Source organism: Antechinus flavipes, chromosome 2 (assembly GCF_016432865.1).
Source record: "Antechinus flavipes isolate AdamAnt ecotype Samford, QLD, Australia chromosome 2, AdamAnt_v2, whole genome shotgun sequence".
NCBI classification, from domain to species: Eukaryota; Metazoa; Chordata; class Mammalia; order Dasyuromorphia; family Dasyuridae; genus Antechinus; species Antechinus flavipes.
This window is the reverse complement of record NC_067399.1, coordinates 634,130,631-634,157,166: the sequence shown is the minus strand read 5'-3', so window position 1 is coordinate 634,157,166 and position 26,536 is coordinate 634,130,631. Positions and strand designations below refer to the sequence as shown.

At 35.1% G+C, this 26,536-nt stretch overlaps 1 protein-coding gene across 1 annotated transcript in view; it reads left to right on the top strand.

Annotated features, from left to right (window-relative positions):
• The window catches only part of LRMDA (leucine rich melanocyte differentiation associated), a 1,322,797-nt gene that overhangs the window by 547,002 nt on the left and 749,259 nt on the right, over positions 1-26,536 (top strand). The gene's annotated exons all lie outside the window — the stretch shown is intronic.

Sequence of the window (26,536 nt, the reverse complement as noted above, 5' to 3'; positions counted from 1 at the left end):
TATTGTATTTGACATATTTTAATATGTTTATACAGAATCACTTGCCATCTTGGGGAGGAGTTGGGGAGAAGGGGAATAATTTGGAACACAAGGTTTTGCAAGGGTCAATGCTGAAAAATTATCCATGTCTATGTTTTGAAAATAAAAAAAACTTTAATAAAAAAAAGAAAAATCAGATCAAAGGGAAAAACATGAGAAAGAAAAAATAAACAAACAAACAACAACAAAAGGTGAAGGTACTATTCTTTGATCCACATTCAGTCCCCCAAAATCCTCCCTCTGGATGCAGATGGCTCTCTCCATCACAAGTCTATTGGAACTGGCCTGAATCACCTCATTGTTGAAAAGGGCCACATCCATCAGAATTGATCATCGTATAATTTTGTTGTTGCTATGTACAATGTTCTTCTCTTGGTTCTACTCACTTCACTTAGCATCAGTTCTTGTAGGTCTTTCCGACTTTTCTGAAATCAGCCTAATTGTTTCTTAGAGAACAATGATATTCCATAACATTCATATACTCAACTTATTCGGCCATTTTCCAGTTGATGGGCATCCACTCAATTTCCAGTTTCTTATCACTACAATAAGGGCTGCTCCAAACATTTTTCCACTTGTGGATCCCTTTACCCTCTTTAAAATCTCTTTGGGATAGAAACCCAGTAGTTTCTGGATCAAAGGGTATGTACAGTTTGATAGCCCTTTGGGCATAGTTCCAGATTTCTCTCTGGAATGGTTGGATCAGTTCTCCACCAACAATGTATTAGTATCCCAGTCTTCTCACATCCCCTCCATTGTTTGTCATTATCTTTTCCTGTCATCTTAGCCAGTCTGAGAGGTATGAAGTGATACCTCAGTGTTGTCTTAATTTGCATTTCTCTAATTAAAAGTGTTTTAGAGCAAAAAGTTCTTAATGTTTACAAAAGAAAAAGATTAAATATTTCATTGTTATATCTAGAGGCCAAATTGAGTCATTTTTTGATACTTGCTCTTCTCTAAGCAAGACACATTAAGCATAAAAACATTTTAGCAAGAGTCTGGATGAAAACCTACATGTAGCAGCACACATTTCATTTTGTACCTATAATATTTCCCTAGGTTATTGTATAGATATTGGTATGTGTTGCAAGATGAAAAAAATACCACTCTGAAAATCTCAGATAGAAATATATTAAATCTTTTCCCCTCAGCCTATTACAAGTTATTTTATAAATTTTCTTACATCATTCTCAAAGGCCAGAGTATATAAATTACCAAAAAAAGAAACATCTCTCTCAATAATTATTTATCTAAGTCTATTCTAGTTTATTACAATGGGAGAAACTTTTTTCACATAAGTTTTCTTTCCTCCATTAGTAATAAAGATACATATCTATATATATTTAGAATATGTACACATAAATACATACTTTCACATATGTGTACACACAAATATATATTATGTGTATATTTATATTCAGTGAAAAATTTTACCAAATCACTTATGGACATCAGTTATAACTCATTCTTCTACAAGATGCTAAAATTAAGTCCAACCATTTAGTTCTCTAAGAAAGTCAGTTAAAATCTCTTCTCTGGATGTTTTCTCCACAGAATGAAAGCTAAATTCATTTCTTTCAAATGTCTTTTAAGACTCTCTCAAAAATGATACTTAAGTTTTACCTGAGACATATATGAACTTTAGTAACGGTCTTCTCAGGAAAGTTCTCTTTGTGTTCCCATAATTTCTGATAGCCATCACAGTTAACTTCCTTGAAATGACCATTAACTCTTATTTCCCAACGTTTATTTCCTTTCCTTTAAAGATATAGTAACAACTTCTAAATCATTATGAAATACACTATTGAAGCTAGGATTATACTGCTAAAGAGAAAATCATGACTATGTGTGTTAAGAAACTTGCTGTTATGGTAAAAATCAAAGCTGGATGTGACAATTTTAAAGTGGTGAACACTTATGTAATACAGTTTTGGAATTAAGAAATATACTGTAACAAATTTGAAAAATATCCTAAAAAACATGTACATTATCAATAACAAAATCCATGGTTCCTTACCACAAGGCAGCTATGGAAAGTTACATTCTTAATTTTGATCTACTTCCTGATGTGTCAGACCTGAGTTCTGAAAAAAGAGATTTGAAGGGGGTGAGCACTTATACAACTAGGATATTGCAGGTACAGACTTAGTTATGATAAGTAAATTTATTTTTATATCATATTCTTTCTGTTCATTTAATTTTTACCAATGAGAAGAAAATATACTTTAGATTATACTTTTCCCTTAATTATTGGTTCATATCAACTCTAGTGTGTATTTCTGGAGTGTCTTAGCTTGGCTAGGGTCATAATTGTATAATTTTGCATGTTATTTGTATTTACCTACTTATGTATATGCAATAGTTTTCCATTCCCTACTCTGGGAGAGCAGAGCCTTAAGGGCTCTTGAGGGCAGAACCTGTTTATCTTTATCTTTCCATCCCCTTGCCTTACATTTTTGGGGAAGTCAGGATATGTGATTTGGGACTTATTTGGTATTATCTTAAATGCTTGGGACAATGAAAGCCAAAGTAATTCAACTGAAGTCTTTCAGTTAGTATATACCAGTAATAGGATTTACATACAGGTCTTCCTGGCTTCAAAATTCCTCTGTGGTCAGTGCTTTTGTCCCTAGAAAGTGCTCACTACATGTTGGTTGAATTGTATCATAGGAGCACCGTAGGTTTGGGGGGAGAGCGTATATTATTCCTTTCATAGGAATCATAGAAGGAAGCTCCATGAACAAGGTATTCTAATTCATTACTTATAGATGTTCTTTAAGGGAGGGCTTGGGAAGTTTTACTCAATTTAATTTTAGACATAAGAAATGCCATTCCCAATTCAGTGCAATGGCTTAGAACCTGGTTCAATGTCCTTTTGACTAAGTAATTATCCAGATTTCCTTGACTAAATGTTATTTTATGTATTATGTTTAATAGCCTCTTTCTTTGGCCATGGTAGGATGATAATGACAGCTGATAATGTATCTCACACTTTATTTTTTGTTCCTTTATCTTGGGCTTCTATAAAGATGGCTTCATATAGGTTTTCATTTTCCAGTATATAATGCCAAAGAATCTCAACACTGGGCCTGGGTATGTTCATAGAATCTCAGAGTTGGAAGGAACCTCTAGATTGTCTACACCAACCCACACCTGAACAGTAGTCCATTCAACAACACATCTGACAAAATATTCAACATTCATTAAACAATGATCTACTTACTGCTCCTTGGGACAGCAAATTCTGGTTTTGGACATTTATAATTATTAGAAGGTTTTTCCTCTCATTTTGCCTTTTTGCAACTTTGAACCATTTTAGTTAGACTTAATCAGAATAAATCTAATTTCTCTTCCATCTGGATATCTCTTAACATTGTTGTAGACAACTATCTTGCCCTTTCTACTCCCATCCCTGGCATTCTTTTCTTCAGGCTAAACAACCTCCCTTCCTTCAGTATATTTTTATATGTTATTAACATAAGCCTTTTCACCTTCCTATTTACTCACTTCTAAATATTCTAGTTTATAATCCTTTCTAAAATGTGGCTTCAGATGTGATCTAAGCAGATAGTAGAATGGGATTGTCACCTAATTAGTACTGGGCAAAAGCCTCTTTAGAACCCTAAGATTACGTTAGCTTTCTCTTACTCTTGACTAGTTTTGAGTTTGTAGTTCGCTCAACTCCCAAATATTTTCCCAATAGACTGCCATTTAGCCTTGTCTCACTGATTTTATGCTTGACATTGATTTTTTAGACTCACATATATGACCTTACATTTATCCCTCATTGGTTTAATCTTACTAAATTTTACACAGTGTTCTAGACCATTAAAATCATAGGATCCTACCCATAGAACTGGAACAAAACTCAAAGCCCAACCAATCTAACTCTCATTTTTACAGCTGAGATTGAGGCCCAGGGCAAGTGACTTGCCCAAGAAAATAGGTGGTAAATATCAGAGATGGGATTTGAACCCAGTTCTCTAATACTAAAGCCTTTGCTCTTTCCCCAGTTTAAATCAATTAATAAACATTTATTGAAGATTTATTATGTGCCAGTCCTTGTCCTCAGGGAGATTACAATCTGATGTCATTCTGTTTCCTAGCTATTTTTGGATTCTAATGCCCTTCTCTGTTTTGTATCAGAGGCAGATGAGATAAAAAAGCCATTTATAACTTTATCCAAATCGAAGATCAAAAAGCAGCAGAGGGTCAAATACAGATCCTTTCTGTATTTCATCAGGGATCTTGGTCCTCTTTGGGTTTTCTTTCTTGAGCTAGAGGGACTAGACTCTAAGCATGTAAGTAAAACTTTCAAAAACAAGTCTGAAAAATTGTACATGTTTACCCTATAACAGACTGCTTGGGGAAGGGAGAAGGAGAAGAGGGAGAACAATTTGAAATACAAAATTTTACAAAGGTGCATGCTGGAAACTATCTTTTTTTTTAATAACTTTTTATTGACAGAACCATGCCACGGTAATTTTTTACAGCATTATCCCTTGCACTCACTTCTGTTCCGATTTTTCCCCTCCTTCCCTCCACCCCCTCCCCCAGATGGCAAGCAGTCCTTTACATGTTAAATAGGTTACAGTATATCCTAGATACAATATATGTGTGCAGAACCAAACAGTTTTCTTGTTTCACAGGGAGAATTGGATTCAGAAGGTATAAATAACCTGGGAAGAAATACAAAAGTGCAAGCAGTTTATATTCATTTCCCAGTGTTCTTTCCTTGGGTGTAGCTACTTCTGTCCATCCTTGATCAATTGAAACTGAATTAGCTCTCTTTATCAAAGAGATCCACTTCTATCAGAATACATCCTCAAACAGTATCATTGTTGAGGTATGTAACGATCTCCTGGTTCTGCTCGTTTTCACTCAGCATCAGTTCATGTAAGTCTCACCAGTCCTTTCTGTATTCATCCTGCTAGTCATTCCTTACAGAACAATAATATTTCATCACATTCATATATCACAATTTATTCAGTCATTCTGTTGATGGGCATCCCTTCAATTTCCAGTTTCTAGCCACTACAAACAGGGCTGCCACAAACATTTTGGCACATACAGGTCCCTTTCCCTTCTTTAGTATCTCTTTGGGATATAAGCCCAGTAGTAGCACTGCTGGATCAAAGGGTATGCACAGCTTGATAACTTTTTGAGCATAGTTCCAAATTGCTCTCCAGAATGGCTGGATGTGTTCACAATTCCACCAACAATGTATCAGTGTCCCTGTTTTCCCACATCCCCTCCAACATGGAAACTATCTTGACATATATTTGGAAAAATAAAATAGTATTAAAAACCCACAAGTCTGAGCAGGTAAGACTGATGCTTGTGCTTATCTAGAATGATTACTGCAATTGAAAGGTTGTGTAAAGAACCATGGATATTGCAAGAGATGACTTATATTTGAGACCATTCCAACTACTTGCTAGCTCTGTAGTTTTGTTCAAGTCTTTTTCCCTGGGTCTCAATTTTCTCATTTGTAAAATAACTGGATTGTCCTCAGAACCATAAGTAATGGAAATTAGCCGTGGGGTAGATTCACTTCTGGGCAGGAATTACAACTATGGTTATACTAGGTGGTTTTTGAGGTCATAACCTGCTTGTGCATTATATGATAACTCTAAGTTCTTAGATATCACCATGCAGATAATAGAGAATTTCCAAAATATCTTATTTTTCCAGTTTTAAGCTATGCCCTTTTAGTACGTCCTTGGCTATATCTAGCATAGAACAAAGAATTCTGGCAGTGAGGGGTGTAGTGGGATGGGGGATATTTCTCTTATGCTTGAGGCTGACATCCTCTTGCCATACTTTGGCTTACAATTCTCTTACACTGACATATATTATCCTAGTCTCAGATTCTGCTACAAAAGCTGTCCTAAGAGTTTTTAGATAATACAAATACAAGGTGTCCCAAAAATGTTAGTGAAATTTAGAATTATAACAATAATTTATAGTTGCACTAAAACTTTGGGGACATCCTATTTTTTGATATAATAAGCATCCTTGATCTGTTACCCAAAAAACCCAAAGACTGTGTTTTAAATGATCAGTACATCCACTGAATTTTTATCAACATTTCTCACCCCCTACTCCCATGCACATTCTCTATCTAGTTCACAGTCCAAATCCTGGCCTCTACCCTGGAGGAGCCAGAGATAATGGTGTTAACTTGGGTGTGTGTGTCAGTGTGTGGATGTTTGTAGCCTGAAGGTGATTCTTACATTGCTTTGCTTTGCTTCATTTTTTGGCTGTAAAGTTGAATAAAAGGCACTTAGTCCAAAACTTTAAAAAATTGCTACTGGGCAAAGTGATTTTGTGTCAGGCTTCTGTTGAGGACAGATTTACGCTAGTTATAAATCTCTGAAATTAAGGTTTTTACCGTACAAATGCTGAAATATATTCAACATTCACAGACGCCCAGTTCTGCTGTGAAACAGTGGTCAGGCTCCCCCATGTATAATAAGTATATCTAGCTGTGTGTTTGGGGTAATAATCGGTTTAAATATGCCTTGTAGAATTTGTAATGGTCCTCCAATGATAAGTAGAATTTTCCATCAACATCTCTTTCCCGTGAACCCGAGGTTAAGTTCCAGTATTTGATTTCATAACAAATATAATTAGACCTTTAACACTACATAGTTCTGACGAGTTTTACTTTGTCACAAAAGCTGGTCAAAGGCAGAGTTTAGCAGCATTTGGAAGTGAGATACAAGTGGCTAATCCCTACTTTTTCTGTTCTATGGAGTAGATTTGGGTGTAGGAAAATTAATAAGATTTGGATGACATGGAGTTAACAAGGGCTACTGGGCAGATTCCCTTTGTACAAAATTATATCCCCAGGAAATTTTTACTAATAACTTGGTAAATTTTGAACTAACTATAGCCTAACCAATGAAATTTTAAACTAACCCTTTTCTCTTTAAAGCCTGAATTCCTTATATATAAGTAAATATAAGAGTCATAGGGTACCTATCAAGTTCAAGGTACTATATTAAGTGCTTTTTAGTGATATTAATTCATTTGATCTTCACAACAACTTTGTGGAATAGATGCTATTATTATTTTTTTAGTTAAAGCTTTTTATTTTCAAAATATATACATGAATAATTTTTAACATTCATTCTTACAAAACCTTGTGTTCTAATTTTTACTAGGTGCCATTATTAACTTCATTTTCCATTTGAGAAAATTGAGGAAAATAGAGTTTAAGTGTCAGAGGCCCAGCTTGAACTCAACCTTCCTTATTCTGGGCTCAGCAGTCTGTCTACTGTGCCACTGGCTACCTCTGGATGAGTTAATCCTTTTGTTAATACTGTACTTAGGTGTGGTAGCCTGGCACCTAGCTGAAAAATAGTACTAAAGATTTGGGACTTTGGTTGGGTAAGCAGAGGAAAAAAGTTGGGGTATATTATAACCATAGATTAATTGTAGTGTGAAAGAGGCTAGACCTAGGTAGGAGCATTGAATAGTGCCAGGGCAGTAGGATTTGAGAGAAAGAGGAAATAGAAGACAAAATTTATATAATTTGTTATTTAATCTAGTAGAGTGTAAGCTCTTAAAGGAAGGGATTTTTTTTCCCTTTTAGCTTTGCACCCGTAGCCAAGCATAGTGGATTATTTATAGTAATCATTTAATAGTGTTTTGTTGAATTAAATTGAATCAAATTTTCCTTGAGCTCAAGTGATTTTTAACAGGCCTTAGTGACAGTGAAGATGTTTTCTGACCTACCCTTTAATTCTCAGTATCATAGGTTGCCAATACTTTCTTTGGTGGAAAGAGACTTTAACTACACAGAAGCAGTCAGAGGCTTCCCACTATACTAACTCCAAGGATTGAGGACAAGTCATTTTTATTGCATTGAAGTACAGTTTCTTCATTTGCAAAGTGGGGACAATGAAACCTCTTTAACAATTATAGGGGGTACTGTCAGAATCAAGACAGATAATAAATGTGAAAGCACGTTAGTGTTTTATTGTCCTTGTATTAATTTTTTTCAACTAAGAAATATTTATTTACTTCTTATATCTCCACCACCACCCCATTGGGGAGAATATTTTTCTCCTTTCTCCCCCAGATATGAGAATATGAGAGAGAGAAAACACTTTGAAGAAAGGTAGAGAAAGTACCATCTTATTGTGGAGTGCTATACCATTCTCTAATTATTATAAGTCTTATGAAGGCCTCCCTTCCTGGGGGGTTATGTTATGTCCAGCTTCTGTAATTTGGTACCTCCCATAAGTGAGCCATTACCTGACATGTAGGTAGTTCTACTCTCAGACAGTTTCAAAAAGAAGAGCTGGTGGACAAAAACTTCCTGCTCCTCCTGCTGCCTAAAGTCTTAACACTTTACCTCCAGACATTCACTTTTTCTCCTAAGATTCTGATTAAAATCTTTCTGGAAAGAATATCATGTTAAGCTATTGTGGTAAACCAGAAAGCCTCTTTGTTTGTCTTGACCTATTCCTTTCTGTGATGAGCTAAGCGTTTTAGATATCTCCCCTTTTCCTTCTCCTGCTTGCCAATCCTTTCCTATCTAGACCCACCTCTACTTGAATCTTTCTATAATAAAGGCTTTCTTCTCCCCTACTCCATTATATAGTCCTAGCATCTTCCTTCCCTAGGCATTGGTACCTGAAGGCCTGTCAGATACACCCAGAGGAGATAGCTCCCTTCCCATAAAACCCCTAATTTTCTTCAGATTTCCCAACCAGCCCTGAGGCACCATTTGATGATGGACCCAATAGTAACAGTAACATAGAGCTAGAACCCCAAAGATCATTGAGGTGGTTCCATAGTGCAGAGAGCATTGAGTTTGCAATCAGGGAGACTGAATTCAGTTCAAATTCAGTTCTCTGACATTTGCCTGCTTTGCAAATCTATGCAAGTCATTTAACCCTGTTTGCCTCCATTCCCTCATCTGTAAAATTAGGTAGAGAGGGAAATGACAAAACCTCTTTGGTATCTTTGTCAAGAAAACCCCAAATAGGGACATGAAGGGTCAGACATGATTGAAACAGCCAGCCGAACAAAAAGCTCACGCTTGCATCTTCAGATGTGCAACTTGAAGTCACAAAGGTTCGGTGACCTGCCAGGGCCTCACACATAACAAGAAGTAAAGGTGGACCTGAAATTCAGGTACTCTGTCTCCAAAATCAGTCAATCAGTAAGTATTTATCAAGACCATAACCATGTATCCAGCAGAGGGCTAAATAGTGAGAACATAAAGAAAGGCAAAAAAAAAAAAATCAGATCTCAAGGAGCATGCATTTTAGTGGAGTGTTCAGATGCAGAGCTTTCGTTGCTGGAGTATATTATATTCAGTGAATTGGGGAAGCAATAGGCAGAATTTAATCTAATACTGGGCCAAGTCCATGGTAACAGCTCTAGAAATACTTCTGGAATTTCCTGAGAATCGTTGCATCAAATCTTTCTAGACCTTTTTAGCTGTATCCTTTTCCTGCCCTTTCCTGCTTTACTTTGTCAGTGCCAGACTGGTGCCTCAGTTTGCATAGGTAGAGTGCTACTCCATATCCTTCCCGGATTTCTTCTCTCACTCCTATCCTTTTGCAATTGGACTTTGTAACATATTATTCCCTAGTTAAAATGTGCCAAAGTTTCTTTTATTACTTACTAATCAGCCCAGTTCTTCTCTAGAGCCCATTTAAATGCCCAAACAAGCTACAATAGACTGGAATAGGTATTGTGTTATTTAGAGATTAATGTGTATAAAGGATGTAAGAATGGGTTTTGTTGGTGGTTGGGAAAGATTGGGAGAGATCTGAAGAGCACTGGGTACCTAAAAAGAAAAGGGAAAGTGAAGAGGTGTCTCTGAATTGAAAAAAAAGTTTAATAAAAAAAGGATGACTGAAGTATTGGAAGACAGAATCACCTACTTCACAGTTCTATAGGCTGGTGACCCAGCAGGTGCTCAACATATACTGATTGAATTGGATTTGATTAGTCAGCTCACTATAAGAAAATTGTTCTACTTTATCTGGCCAGGACCATGACATGTAGCTGGCCTCAGAACATACCTCACATCCATCAGTTATAGGTATCTTCCATATGTTCTATCACCCTTTTTATGTAATCTTTTTGGCACCTTTCACTTCTTTCTCTGGGAATGGTTGTCAAATCAATATTACCATGGCTTTTTGGAAAAATACAATAAAGTCCAATTCTTTTTGTACAGCAAAATAACAGTTTGGTCATGTATACTTATTGTGTATCTAATTTATAATTTAATATATTTAACATCTACTGGTCATCCTGCCATCCAGGGGAGGGGGTGGGGGGAAGGAGGGGAAAAATTGGAACAAAAGATTTGGCAATTGTCAATGTTGTAAGATTACCCTTACTTATAAATAAAAAGCTATTTTTTAAAAAAAGGAAAAATATAATAGTTGATTGCCTCATGGCTCCACTTACCCATAGTATAACTCTCTGGACCAAAATTCCCTTCCCTGTTCAACATCCATCTATAACCTATATTTTATCTTTCCCTATTTGACTATAGGTCTTGAAGAGAGGAGGTGTCTCACATTTGTTTGTGGTCTTTAACTATCACAGTATCTGACACTTAATACTTGTTCATTAATTTTTTAGATTTTTCAGAAAGAAAGCAATCAAGTGGATACACATTGGAAAAGGATGAAAGTAACAGGCTTTAGAGAAGCATAAATGATATGATATAAGTAGTTGTGTGGGTCATGGAACCCATTTTGTTGGATGGTGACAGTTATTATTGTGAGATATCTAGAGTCTTCCATGGATCATCTTTGATCTTCTATTAGGCAGGTAGGAAGGAAAACCCAGCGAGTTGAGAGGAAATGTGTTCCAGAGGAATTGAATGAACATATGTCTCGTAAAGTGATAGGGAAGGAAGTAAGGGGAGAACCAACATGAAACTGGGGATGAAAGGAAGATGCCAGGCAAAGACAAGATGTGCTTAAAAACTGGTAAGTAAGATAGAAGGGAGAAGACGTTTAGCTACGAAGTGTGTAGATGCTGGGATTCAACAAACTGGAAGCCAGAGAATAACCATGACAGTAGCAGAAAATGAGGATGAAGAAACTTTAAAATTGAGATAACTTCTTACTCAGTCAGAAATTATTTTTCATACTGAAGTTGTTTTGGTATTGTTGGGTTGTTTCAGTTGTGTCTCTGTGATTTCTTTTGGCTCTTCTTGGTGATGATACTAGAGAGATTTGCCATTTCCTTTTCCAACTCATTGTACAAATGAAGAAACTGAGATAAAGAGTTAATTAAGTGACTTTCCCAAGATCACACAGCTAATAAGTATCTGAAGCCAGATTTGCACTCAGGAAAACGAATCTTCCTGACTTTTAGATCCCACACTGTATTTACTGTGCAAGATTCTAAGTGAATGAATGTAGTTTAAGTGGACAACTAGAACTAAAAGTAAATCTTGATATTAAGACTTAAAAGAATATTTCCGAAAAGGTTGTTTTGGCAACTAGGAAGCTGGGAAAAGCTATCAAAGTGGTTGGTACCATATCTGAAGGTAGAGGAAAGCTTCTCAATTCAAATTTGTCATACTACCTCTGGAATCTAAATCTTAGGTCTCAGACCAGAATGAGCAGTCTAAAAAGGAACAGTTAAGGCAGAGTTTGAGGGTAAAAGAAGAAAGTTTTCAAATCTTTCTTCTTGCTTCTAGACAGAATAACTTCTATACTCCCTCCATCATATCTCTGCCTTATCCTCTAGAAGAGTGTCTACCAGTTTCCTTGGTCAATTTTTCAGGTTCCTTAGTCTCAGAAAACTTTCCAGAGCAAGCCCTCAGATTTGCAGTTTCAAAATAAACCTGTTATTCATAATTGCACAGATAGAAAGATCTGGGTAACTATTCAACCAATTCTAGTGGCTACCTATTGCCTCTAGAATAAAATCTAAGTGCCTTTGTTTAGCTATGAAATCCCTGTACAATCCGTTCCCGATCTACTATTTTTTCCAGTTTTAGTGGACATTATGTTCCCTCTTGCACACTTAAGGTCTCTTTTACCCCTCAACCTATGAGCCTATGATTCTGTAATATGTCTGCCTTCAATTCAAAATGTACTTTTTTTGGATAGGGGTTTTCAAGGACTTTTGGGGTAAAGGTAGCAGAATGTCAGAAGCACTGAACTCTGCCTTATCTGCTCAGCCTTCCTGCCTTCCTTCTTCTGACTTGGAGGCCCTAAAGTCCTTGGTCCCTGATGAGGTCAGGAGAAATCTCTGGAGAAATCCATTTAGCTTCATAGCCTCTCATAGATAGTATATAATTGACTTGCCTCACTTGCCTGAGCATTCTTAGGGGAGCACTATGCAAATTCCCATCAAGCCCAGAAGATAAATGTTTCTTGACAGATCTCTCTCTATTAATTTGCATAAACATTTGTGTATGATTTTATTTACATTGGTTAGGCAGAACAGTAGCTCCTCGGCTTTGATGTACACGAGCCTTGGAGATTAGAGGGAAGGCCCTTCCTCTGAGGAGGCAAATACTTTTGTGTTGATTTCAATGAGATATAAATCATCCCCAGGAAGTTTACAGTTGAATAAGAATGGTATAATTACTGATTGTATAGGCGAATAGGACATATTTATGAAATGACTTGCAAAAGCTTGTAATCCTTTCCCGTATTTTGAATAACTAATTGCTATGTCATTGTGGCATATTTGTACCACAAGAGTTAAGTCTGTCAAGCGATCCCCTCCTAAAACCTTGTTTTAAGGGATTTCCAACTTGGTTGTAAAATTTTGCTCCGAGTTGGATCTGACTGGCTCTAAGTCTGAGCCCTGAACACTTGATTTGAATGGTGCCAGTCAGAGTTAAATTACAGGCTGGGAAAAAGGAAACAAATTTTTGAAAAAGAAGGTGTTTATGGTTCCCGGCTCCCTTAAGTACTTCTTGTGGACAAAAATAGCCTCTTTAAAATAAATTGCAGATCATTAGTACACTATGGAGAAAACCCCTTAGACACTGGGGGGAGATGAAAGAAGGGAGGGAGAGCTTTCTCTGGCTTTTCAACTGTATATATGGATATGGGTGTGTGTGTGTGTGTGTGTGTGTCTGTGTGTGTCTGTGTGTGTCTGTGTGTCTGTGTACATACACATATATACATACATACATACATACACATAGATAACTACATACATATACACACAATGACCTTTAGATGGTCCATTCTGTACTCCAGGACTCATGGAGGGTGATAAATAGACAGTTGACTCACCAGTTCTGGGTACAGTTGAAAATGGTATTCTATTGAGATCCTGTTTGGGACATTGGGACATTGATATAAAAAAGCCAACTAACTAATGAGATCTAGTCCTTTAATCTTGATTTTTTTTAACTTTCCTATACACTACGCAATTGTCTTATGAAGAAAATATTCTTGTTACCCCTTATGATGACATGAAAAACTTGACTTGTGTGTCTTTCTTACGGTGCCCATTACACAGATTGTGATCCTGTTTCCTCTCCCAACACTAGGTATTCAGGCAGCAGCTTCAGCAAGGAAACGGTCATGTTAATAGAACATACACCTTCCTTACTTCTTCCTTGTAGATTTCTCTCCAACCTTTAAAGTTAAGGTCAGATGATAATTCCTACAAGTGGCATTTTATGAGTTTCCTCACAAGTTGTTATTGCTCCTTTCTCTTAAAATTATCTTATATTCCTTTGTAGATACTCTTAATTTATTTCTCTGTATAAATTTTTTATCTCCCCCACACTCTCTGGTAGAATATAAGCTTCTTATGGGTTGTTGTTTTTATTTTTGCATCCCCAGCCTCTGATAGCACCACTGTCATTTTTGTATGTGTGTGTTTGTTTTAATCTTCATTTGTGATTTCATGGGTATAGAGTATTCTTACTGTGAAGCTCCCAACTCATCTCTCATTTCTAGTCTTAGGAGAGTTTGCTTGTGGCAATGAGGCAATGCTTTGGGTTGTATTGCTACTATGTGTCTGAGATGTTACTTGAATTCAAGTCTTCCAGATCTCAAACTGACCTTCCATCCATTATGCCATACTCACATAGAAAACCCTTAATATGTGTTTATCGAATTCAGTTGAACTAAAAATTAATTAACTTAAAAACTGTATTAGCAAGACACCTTCTTCCATCCAAGAAAAAAAGAGATCATCTTAATTAGTAAGGGTGTGTGTGTGTGTGTGTGTGTGTGTGTGTGTGCATGCATGCACACGTATAAGCATGCTTCCTATTCCTATCTGGATTTAAACTACCAATGCTTTTAATCTGTCTGTGCCCTGGCATCTCCATGTGTAGAACTAGAGAAGAACATGCGACTTTTCTTCATCTGCCTCGGTTCTGATCTCCAAGCTTTCTATAGATCTCATTCAGACCCAAATAATGCTGTTTCTTGAGAATTTAAATGTCAGTTTCAAAGAGGCAACCCTTTAAATTCCATCCTGAGTCTAAAAACAACAAAAAAATTATGCTTGATTTATTTAATAAATTTCTTCCAAACCTTAAATGAAGACAAAGCCATTTTGGGGAAGGAGACTGTATATGTCTCTGTCACATCTTTTATCATCATGGCCTCTTTTCCAAATAATAAAACTCATGATAAATGTTAACATTAATTACAGTTAACAAAGCAATGTCATGCAAAGTGTTCACTGGGGGAGGGGGAAGTCCCAACCAATCAGAGAGATTATATCTTGTACCAAGCTTTGAATCAAAGTGCAAAAGTCAGAAATCAAATCCTATCCATTATCAAATTATGTTAATGATTCTAATGAAAGCTTCTGGTATTTTGCTCAAGAGTGTGTTAATATAATGCCAACTAATAGGACAAGAAAAGCTGATTACAGTGAGTTAATTAAAACTGACTGTTAGAGTTTCCCCTTTATTTATTTATTTTTAAAATTGACAACCTGTTTAGAAGTCAAGGGTTTTTTCTCAGGGCTAGCTTATTTCTTTCATCAGTTGTCAATAAACAATGGACTGTATCTTGTAATTGCATTATCATGTACCCTGAATATGTCCAGTGAGCCCCAAAGGTTTTGATCCATACTAATAGGTCTCTCTCCAGTGGATAAAAGTAGATTTGGAAAGGTAGTATGGTACACTGGAAATTGTGCTGGATTCTAAGGTGGAATATCTTATTCCTTTGATAGCTGGGTGATTTGGGGAAAGTCACTTAATCCCACCAAGATTCAATTTCCTATTCTGTAAAATGATAAGGAGACATAATGCCTATCTTGTTTAACTCATAGGTCATCATAAAAATGAAATGAGACTGTATATAGGGAAAGTGCTTTGCAAGTTATAGAACTTTCATGAAAATTAGATGTTATTCTTTGATTTGATGGTTTCCAGCTATATTTTTCTTATTAAATAAGAAAAAATAAAGGAGAACTTATTTTTCCCCTTTCTTTCATGTGGTGACTCTCAGTATTGACAAATGATCTGTAATTACACATCTCAAAGTTTTAAGAGTATTACGTGGGACACAATGAGGTTAAGTGATTTGCCCATGATCATAAAGGTAGTATGTGTCAAAAAATGTTTATGAGCTTAGATCTACCTCTAGTTCTTTTTTTTTGATGCTTGACTCTGCAACAAACCATCTGAGCTTCCCCTTCTTTATTTTCACTCCTGATCTTATTGGGAAGGCTACTAGCTTACTGCAATTACAGATAATGCTTGCTTATACATAGACACTGCTTGTCATTTTAAGGAATGATCCTTTTATTTCTAATCTCTCTATTGTTTTTAATAGGAATGGGTAATCTCTTTTCAGCATTATATTAAAATAATCATATGATTTCTATTAGTTTTGTTAGTGATTTGGTCAATTATGCTGATAGTTTTCGTAATATTGAACCAACTTTGCAATCTTGGTGTAAATCCCACTTGGACATAGTATGTGATCCTTGTGATATATTGCTATAATCATCTTGCTAGTATTTTGTTCAAAATTTTTGCATCAATATCCATTAGGAAAATTGATCTAAAAATTTCTTTTCTCTTTTGGCACTGCATCATTTAGTACCATATTTATGTCATAAAAGGAGTTTGGTAGGACTCCACCTATTTTTCCAAATAGTTTATATAATATTAGAATTAATTGTTATTTAAATGTTTGGTAGAATTCATTTGTGAATCCATCTGGCTCTCAGGTTTTTTTTTTTTTAGGGATTTCATTAATGACTTGTTCAATTTCTTTTTCTAAGATGGAATGATTAAGACATTTCTGTTTCCTGATATGTTCATCTGGATAGCTTATGCTTTTGTAAATATTCATTAATTTTAGTAAGATTGTCATATTTATTGGCATATAGTTGGGCAAAATATCTTCTAATAATTGCTTCCATTTTTTCTTTATTGGTGGTAATTTCACCCTTTTCATTTTTAAAGGTGCATATTTGGTTTTCTTCTTTCTTTATTTTTAATCAAATTAACCAGTAGCTTATTTATTTTATTATTGTTGTAATTTTTATTTTTTCATAAAGCTAGATCCTTGATTTATTAGCTTGATAGTTTTTTTCTTAGTCTTATTAATGTCTCCTTTAGTTTTCAGGATTTCCAATTTGGATCTTAATTGGAAATTTAAAATTTGCTTTTTTTCTAATTTTTAAAAATTACTTGCCCATTAATTGTTCTTTCTTTTTCTATTTTGTTAATGTGAGAATTTAGAAAAATGAATTTGTCTCTAAGTACTGCTTTGGCTACATCCTATAAATTTTGGTATGTTGTCATCCTCTTTAATGAAATAATTGATTGTTTCTATAATTTGTTCTTTAATTTATTTATTCTTTAGGATTAGATTATTTCATTTCCAGTTAACTTTTAATCTATTGCACTTTGGTAAATATAATTTTTATTGCATTGTGATAGAGAAAGGAATATGTTTAATATTTTTGCCTGTCTACATTTGATTTTGAGGTTATCACTTTTTGTGTAGGTGTCATAGACTGTTGAGAAAAAGTTATATTCCTTTCTGTTTCCATTCAGTTTTCTCCAAAGGTTTGTCAGATATAACTTTTCTAATATTCTATTTACCTCCTTAGTTTCTTTCTTGTTTCTTTTTTGTTGGATTTATTTAGTTCTGAGAAGGGATAGTTGAGTTCCCCGATTAGTGTAGTTTTTTTTTAAAATCTATTTGTTCCTTTTAACTCACTTAACTTCTCTTCTGAGAATTTGCATGCTATATTATACAAACTTAGTGCATACATACATATTCAGTATTGATACTGTTTCATTGCTTATGCTACCTTTTTGCAAGATCCTTATTTCTTTTAATTAAGTTTATTTTTACTTTTACTTTGAGATCTAGATTACTACCTCTGTTTCCTTCCTTATTTCTTTTAATTAATTTTAAGTTTGAGATCTGAATTGCTACCTCTGCTTTTTTTAATTGCAGCTGAAACATAATAGATTCTGCTCTAGCCCCTTACCTTTACTCTTCTTGTGTCTCTCTGCTTCAAGTGCGTTTCTTGTGAACAACATATCGCAAAGTTTTGGTTTTTTATTCACTCTGCTATCTACTTCCATTTTATGGGAGAGTTCATTCCATTCACATTCACAATGATTATTAACTATGTATTTTCCTCCATCTTATTTTTCCTTCTGTTTATCTTCTCTCCTTTTTCATCCTTTCACACCTCACCATTCTTTTGCTTCTGTCTAACCTTCCCCCATTTCTGTCAGCCTCTCTCTCTTTGCTTAATCTCTTTCCCTCCTCCTTCTCAGTAAGGTAAGATAAATTTCCATATCAACTGATTATATGTAATATTCCCTCTTTGAGTTAATACTAATGAGAGTAAGGTTCAAGTGATACTTGTTGCCTTTCCATCTTTTTTTCCACTATAATAGACATGAAATAATTTATCACATTCTATCTCTTCCTCCTTTTGTCCCCATTGTACTCCTCTTTCTTATTCCTTAATTATTTTTTGTCATTCCTTCAAATTTACCTTATATTCATACAGTGTGTGTGTGTGTGTTGTGTGTGTGTTTGTATTTATGGCTACTCCCAGATAGTATTCTGTATTTCTAGAATTTGTTCTTTAGTTTCACTGAGAGTCCCCCCATCCAGCGTGACATTTCCCATTAAATTAAATTCAGATTCAGAGGAGAAAGAGTATCTCACAGAATGAAGAATGTGAGCAGAGGGGCACTAAAGGGTTAACTATCAGGACATGAGAAGGCCCCAGGCCAATAGAATATTCTCCTTTAGCTTGCCATTCCTTATTGTGAGGACATGATTACTCCTGCCCAAACCTGTGATCTGCTGTGGTCCTAATAACATCCCTATGAAAACAAGATTATTCTATCTTCCTCTCATTCCCTGGACAAAAAACCCTCCCTCCATATCTGAAGTAGCAGCAGGGTCATTTGCTGGGATCTTCCTATTAAAGAATAGCATTTTTGGTCACTGGCAGAATTGGCCTGGCTTGGCTTTTCGGAAACAAGGAATTCCAGCCTGGGTAACCCCAAGTAAATTAACATTCCAAGCTCTGTCCTTGTTGGGCTGTCTGAAATAAAATCTGATGATTTTGTGTTTCCTTTGCTGGCTAAATTGCTACATTAGGGCAAAAACGATTGTGGCATTTGCATAGTTGATTTCATTACTATTGCTATTATTGATGCCCGACTCCTTTGAAAGAAAGGGACCATAAAAGCAAATAAAATCACTTTGCGATTCCATTATTGGATAAATTGCCACATTACTGCACATACGCACTTTAGGGCTGGAGCTGTTTCCCCATTTGCATAGTTTATTTCATTATCATTATTAATAACAACAACAATAATAATGATGATAACTAGGATGCTTGAGTGAAAGGAATGATAAAAATACTCTAGCTCTTGGCAGTCTTTATGGACTGATTACCAGCCATAAGAGAGTCACTTTGTCTGTCACTAAAATGTGGCCACTTCATAGAGGAGCCAAAGAGCTTTTAACAGACCCCTGCAGTAAGAGAGGTCAGGACTGCTATAGCCATGTCATCTGATGGAAAGACTGATTAACTACTTATTGGAGACCCCCCAGTGGGATACGTTGTATGAACTACCTAGACATCAGTCACAGAATTGGCCAGAGGAGTTTGAGTGTTGTGATATACAGAGCCAGAGGGTTGACCTCAATGGTCCCCTGGAGGTCTCATCTAGCCCTGTGATTCTGACATATATGATTCTTTAAGGAGAGAAGGGAGAAAACTTTATGGATGCAGTGTCCTTTTAAAATTTTCTGTATTTTAGATTTTCAATTAGCTTACAAGAGTTCACTAAAACAATAATTGATTAATTAATGATGTCACAGAATATCCTGGAGAATTGAGCAAATTAACTGGTTATAAAACCAGAGCATTATCCCAGGCAAAATTGTGATTGCCTGCCATAACACAGAGGCATAAACATTTTAGGACACTTTTAATAGATGCCATCACAAATACTCAGTCTCAAAACCGTGTGGAAAAAAAAAGCTTCCAAAACATAGACCTAACAGAAGAAAGAAAAGCCACTGGGGACAAGATGAGGTAAAAATCTTCCTGGCCATTCAGTCCACCACAAGTTTACCTGAAAGTGCTTTCCATGAACCTACAGAAGATGAAAAGATTTCCTCGTATTTTCAATTTCAAGTCATTTTTATCTCCTTCTAACATTGTTTGTGAACATTGAATAGAACACACATTAGCAGGGTAGCAGCACCTCCCAAAGTATTTCTATCTGAGCTTTGTTGAAAAAGATGAGAGGAACGATATAATAATGATACAGCTTAAATGGATAGAGATCCATCTTCAAAATTCAGGTAGATCTAGCTCAGGTCTGTCTTCTGACACATACTGATTGTGTGACCCTGGATAAGTCACATGATCTCTTAGTGCCTCAGAAAGCTGTGTATGATTATAATTTGCATATGAGGTGCCAGTCTGTATTGATAGTTTCTTCACATGGGACTTTCCTGTAACCAGGTCTACTCCAATTATAATAATAACAGTAATAATAAGGAATAAATATTTATTAAGCATCTCCTATGAGCTAAGCACTGTGCTAAGCACGTTACAACCCTTACATCATTGGATCCTCACAACAACCTTGGGGAGGTAGGTACTATTATTATCCCCATTTTATAGTTGAGGAAACTGAGGCACATGGGGTCACAAAGCTACTATCTGAAGCTGAATTTGAACTCATATCCTCCTGACGCCAGCTACCATCCATTGCACTACCTAGCTGTCTCATAAACATGTCATCCAGATATCCCCTTACTGCTTACAAAACACTTTTTGGAATCATCCTAAACCTCCCCAAACCCTTTAAAGGCAAGTACTCCACATGTTATAATCCCATTTTATAGAGGAGGAAACTGAAGCTCACCATCATGTAACTGGTAGGTGTCAGATACAATTGGGCAATTTTTGTTTTATAGCAGATGATCCAACCGGGACCTTTCTCCCCACAGACCTGTATCTGGGGTGATGGTAGCCCGGCTGTGGGACTTTGTGACTAAGTTCTCCCTCAGTGGAGCTCTCCACGGATACGGCACCATAGTCTTAATTTTAGGGTTCGGAGCACGAGAGTGGCCTCCCAGCGGCCATCGCTGGTTTGTGGGGGATTGTTTTCCCCTTCAGCATTTGTTTTTGTTATTTTATTTTATCCCTGCTGCACCAGGGGCTTGGGGAAAAAAAGAATGTGTCTGTAAAGGATTTGACAGAACGTTACGACAGTCATCAATCCAGGGAGCCCTGTAGCCATAAATAAGCTTCATACGCTGCCACACTAAAGAGGACAGTTTTTCTTCTCCAGGACATTGAAAATGTCACGGAGAGGGAATTGTTTGTCCCCGTCTCCACGGCAACGCCACCAGCACTTATCATTAACTTTCACACCAAGATTTTAATCAGCGTTCTTTGTGGCATAAGACCGAGCCAACATCAGCCCAAATTTTCAAAGCCGTTATTCTAATTATGACGAGAAAGCTGTAGATTGATGAGCGGAGTTTTCTGTGAGGACTGGTGGCAGTTAATTCTGGTGACCTGCGTGGCTCCTGTAGTCTCTCTTGGAGATGGAGTCTTGAAAGTTCGATTATTAGTGACAGCTTGTAAGTGAGAAGAGCCTTATCTCTCCAGAGAGTGTTGATAACTTGAGACAAGGTTTAACTAGGAAGTGGTGAGACAGTAGATGGAGGGGAGAAAGGAAAATAGAGGGAAAAAAGTGCACACTCTATCTGCAGCTGGCACACAGCATAATGAGAAAATACGGACAGCCACAATTTCACAAGTTGTAAATTCTGGCCGCCTCCAGTTGTAAATTCTAGAGGAGGCTGTTTTACTCGACTATCTGATAATGTGTGAAAATATTTGTCCCTCGGCTTCATCGGCCCGGACAAGTCCTGCTCCCAACAAGGCTGCTCTCCAACCTGACCTTCTGCTTTGGGGGTCTCCGGGTCACGCTTCTGGAAATGAAAGGAACCTGTGCCATGGGGTTCAATTCAGTTTGGCAACTACGCTGTGCAAGGCACTGGTGGTGCAGACGGAAACATAGCAAGGCCCTGGTCTCAGGGAGCTCCCCGTCCACAAGGGAATCACCACGGTTACCCGGGGAAGTCAGCAGAGAGGGATACAGAGTGAGGGGAAGGGGAGGAGGCTGCTGAAGGGGAGGGCTGCTTCAGGAGGTGGGGCCAGGTTTGAAGGGGCCTTCCCAGGGAACACCTTAGGAAAAGGACAGGGGGAGAGATGGAAGTATAACGGCCAGCTTGAGTGAAGAGGAGGGTACATTAAGGGGAGTAATAAGAAAAGAAAAGAAAAGAAAATAAGAAATAAGAAAAAAAGTCACACCCATATGCATATATACATACTCACACACATGCCATAAATTTAGTGTTTTATGTATATGCATAGAGAGAGATACACATATTTATGTCTACATGTATGTGTAGAGATGCACCTATGAGTACATACATATGTACATATACATATACCTTCTTTAATTCCACTAATAAATTTAGTGTTTTATATATATATGCATATATATAGACACACATATTTGTGTCATATGTTTGTAGAGATGTACCTATGAGTACATACATATGTACATATACATATATCTTCTTTAATTCCACTAATAAATTTAGTGTTTTATATATATATGCATATATATAGACACACATATTTGTGTCATATGTTTGTAGAGATGCACCTATGAGTACATACATATGTACATATACATATACCTTCTTTAATTCCACTAATAAATTTAGTGTTTTATATATATATGCATATATATAGACACACATATTTGTGTCATATGTTTGTAGAGATGTACCTATGAGTACATACATATGTACATATGCATATATCTTCTTTAATTCCACTAATAAATTTAGTGTTTTATATACATATGCATATATATAGACACACATATTTGTGTCATATGTTTGTAGAGATGTACCTATGAGTACATACATATGTACATATACATATATCTTCTTTAATTCCACTAATAAATTTAGTGTTTTATATATAGGCACACATATTTGTGTCTACATATATGTATATAGATGTATCTATGAGTACATATATATATATATATATATATATACATACACATAGACATACATACTTGCATATATATATATATATATATATATATATATACATACACATAGACATACATACTTGCATATATATATATATATATATATACGTATGTATACAGAGATGTACCTATGAGTACACACACACACACACACACACATATATATATACATACATACCATAAATTTAGTCATATATATGCATATGTATAGATACATATATTTGTGTCTACATATATGGATATAGAGATGTACCTTTGAGTACATACATATAACTCCATTTCATTTTTTAAATCTTTCTGTCTTCACTTTTTGATCCTTTTTTTTTCCCGCTGTTATGTTCAACTCTCTATCACCCCATTTGAGATTTTTCTTCCCAGAGATACAGAGAGCTTTGCCATTTCCTTCTCCAGTTCATTTTACAGATGAGGAAACTGAGACAAATAGAATGAAGTGACATGCCTAGGGTCACACAGCTTGTAAATGTCTGAAGTCAGATTTGAACTCAAGAAGGTGAGCCTTCCTGATTCTAAATTCAGTGCTTTCTCCCCTGTACCATCTAGCAGCCCTGTTTTTTTTTTTATCCAAGACCCTCTTAATTCTAGTGTCTTCCCTCTTAATTATTTCCTACTTATGCTGTATATACCTTTCTTTGTTGGTTTTTGTTTGTTTGTTTGTTTGTTTGCATATGAGTGCTGAGCCCAGTTACTGGTACTTGATAGGTACTTAATAAATATTACCTATTATTTGAGGGTCAGATGATGCATGTAAAGCACTTTATTGTTAAATGCTATAGAAATGGGAGCTCTTTTCATGTTTGGCCATGGTCCTGGACCCTTTCACCTGGAAAGTTTCTTTTCTCCTCTTAGAATTATGGTAGTGATGATATCAACATACTACATCTGGATGGTGATTTTGCTTTATTGATGGACATGTTTCTATATCCCATTTTTCTTTATGTTTATCTCATGAGAAAATACTCCCGACAATTTACTGTAGGGCTTTTTTTCTTTGTTTTGTTTTGTTTTTTGCTTTTCTTCTTTCTTTTTCAGATAAGAAGATAGGTATCAAGAAGTTTGAACAAACTTGTACCCAAAGGTAGTCATTTACTTAAAAGCACAAATAAGTTCAGAACCTAGTTTCTGGAATCCCAGGGCATTTTGCATCAGATTACATGTTTCTCATGATAATATGATGGACTTAATAGAAAGGCAAAATCAATTCCTTTTTCTTGCAGCCTTTTATAATTTTACCTTGTTTATGTGTCTGTGAATTTTGCTCACACATACATGTATATGTGCACATACACAAATTTATCACAAGACATATATGTGTGCATATATACATGAAAATACCTACACATGCATACAATTATATATGCATATAATATAGCAATAAATTTATATGATTGTATATCTGTATATGTGTACACAATATATTTATATGAATATGTATATGTATATGTGTATGTATGTGTGTATATGTATTTTATATACAATATGTAACATATTTATATGTATATGTATGTGTGTATATGTATTTTATATACAATATGTAATATATTTATATGTATGTATATATATTTTATATACAATGTGTAACATATTTATATGTATATGTATTTTATATACAATATGTAATATATTTATATGTATGTATATATGTATTTTATATACAATATGTAACATGTATATGTATATGTATGTGTGTATATGTATTTTATATACAATATGTAATATATTTATATGTGTGTATATATGTATTTTATATACAATATGTAATATGTTTATATGTACATGTGTATGCATGTGTATATGTATTTTATAGACAATGTGTAATATATTTATATGTATATGTGTATATGTATTTTATATATAATATGTAATATATTTATATGTATGTGTATATGTATGTGTCTATATGTTTTTATATATAATATGTAATATATTTATATGTATATGTGTATATGTATTTTATATACAATATGTAATATATTTATATGTAGATGTGCATGTATGTGTGTATGTGTATTTTATATATAATATATAATATATTTATATGTTTGTGTGTATATGTGTTTTATATACAATATGTAATATATATGTGTATGTATATGTATATATGTATTTCCTATGTAATACGTAATATATTTATATGTGCGTATATGCATGTGTATGTATTTTATATAAAATATGTAATATATTTATATATATGTGTGTATATGTGTGTATATGTATTTTATATAAAATATGTAATAGATTTATATGTATATGTGTATATATGTATTTCATACATAATATGTAATATAGTTATGTGTATGTTTATATGTATGTGTGTATATGTATTTTATATATAATATGTAACAATATATTTATATGTATGTATATGCATTTGTGTATGTATATGTATGTATATATATAGTTTCATATAAATATGTTTTAATAGCATTGCTACTTTTTTGCTGGGGTAGCTGGTGATATATTTATGATGGTGGTATAATTATTATAATAAAATGCAAATCCATCTCCTTAGCTCATTAGCAGTCATGGATAGACAAATAGATGTGTAGATCCGATTTCCTATGCCTCTAGACATTGCTAATTCAATGCTTCTTGGTGCTACAAGGCCCATCTTTCCTTTAGTGAGTTTCTAGAGCCATAAAGGCAAATGACATTTGTAGTCTGAGACTGAGGTCCATAACCAAGAGGCGAGAGGCTCTTTTTTTTTTTTTTCTTAGCATGTCATCTACCTTTTTTCTCATTTTTAGGAGATTAGAGCTGGAAATGGGGGGCTTGTGGTTACCCTTTGGAGCAAACATCTCATCCTCCAAATTGCCAAATGGGATGCTTCTGTGACCAACCCATTCTTCCTGCTGTATTGTTTATATGTTTATGGGGGTGGGGGTGGGAGGATATTATAATCAATGGAGCTGTTGAACAGTGGTTTTGTTTTTTTTTTTCTTTTAATTCCTGTCTGTCCTTGTTAATTAGAAGTGCACATATTGGGAAATTAACTATGAAATACTAAAAATGATAAATTATTCCTTATTTGAAAGTATAAATTAAAGGTTTAGTGTATATAAAATTTGTCATGTTTAATTGCAAGTTCAATTAAAATTCAGGGTAATGATGATTTATACAGGTTTCTGTGTAATTTGATATTCATTAGCTTAGCCAGACACATGCTGATATTAGCTCGTTAATTATGTTTCCTTTTGTTGAAAGCAGCCTTGTGAAAGCAATCTGCTCAAAGTTTTCTAAACTCATTCTGCTAAATGAATATTTGGCAGCTGCTCGTGTTATTGAGATGGTCACTGTGGCTTTATTTTGTTCATACACAGCATCAATCATACCTCCTCTATGACAAACAAGGGTTTCTCATTACAAACCCATTTATGAAGGTTACGGTTGACATTAAGAAGCTTTTGCATGGCACAGTGCTATTACTTTACAGTAATGTGAGTGTTGAGCTCCCATTAATGTCCACATCTCCCACAGGACAAAATGTTGAAAATACATCTAGAGGAGGAAGAAAACTCTGCTGTGACCTAAATGTCTCAAGTTGCTCCTGTTGAATTGGACCTGAAAGTCATATGGTAAAAGAACAGCAAAAAAAAAAAAAAAAAAAAAAAAAAAAAAAAAAAAAAAAAACCCAAACCAAGAAAAACCCTCTTAGAAAAGATCATTGATTTGAAGTTGAAAATTATTATCTTATCCAACCCATTCCTTTTTAGAGATAAGAAAATTGAGCCTCCAAAGTGGCTTTACCCAGGATCATATAAGGTCCAAGTAATAGTGTCCAAATTTAAACTCATATCTTCTCCCTTTTTATTACATATAAATGCTCATCTAAACCAGGACCTTGCTTTTAGGTAGGTCACATATTGTTAATCCCATTTCACAGATGGA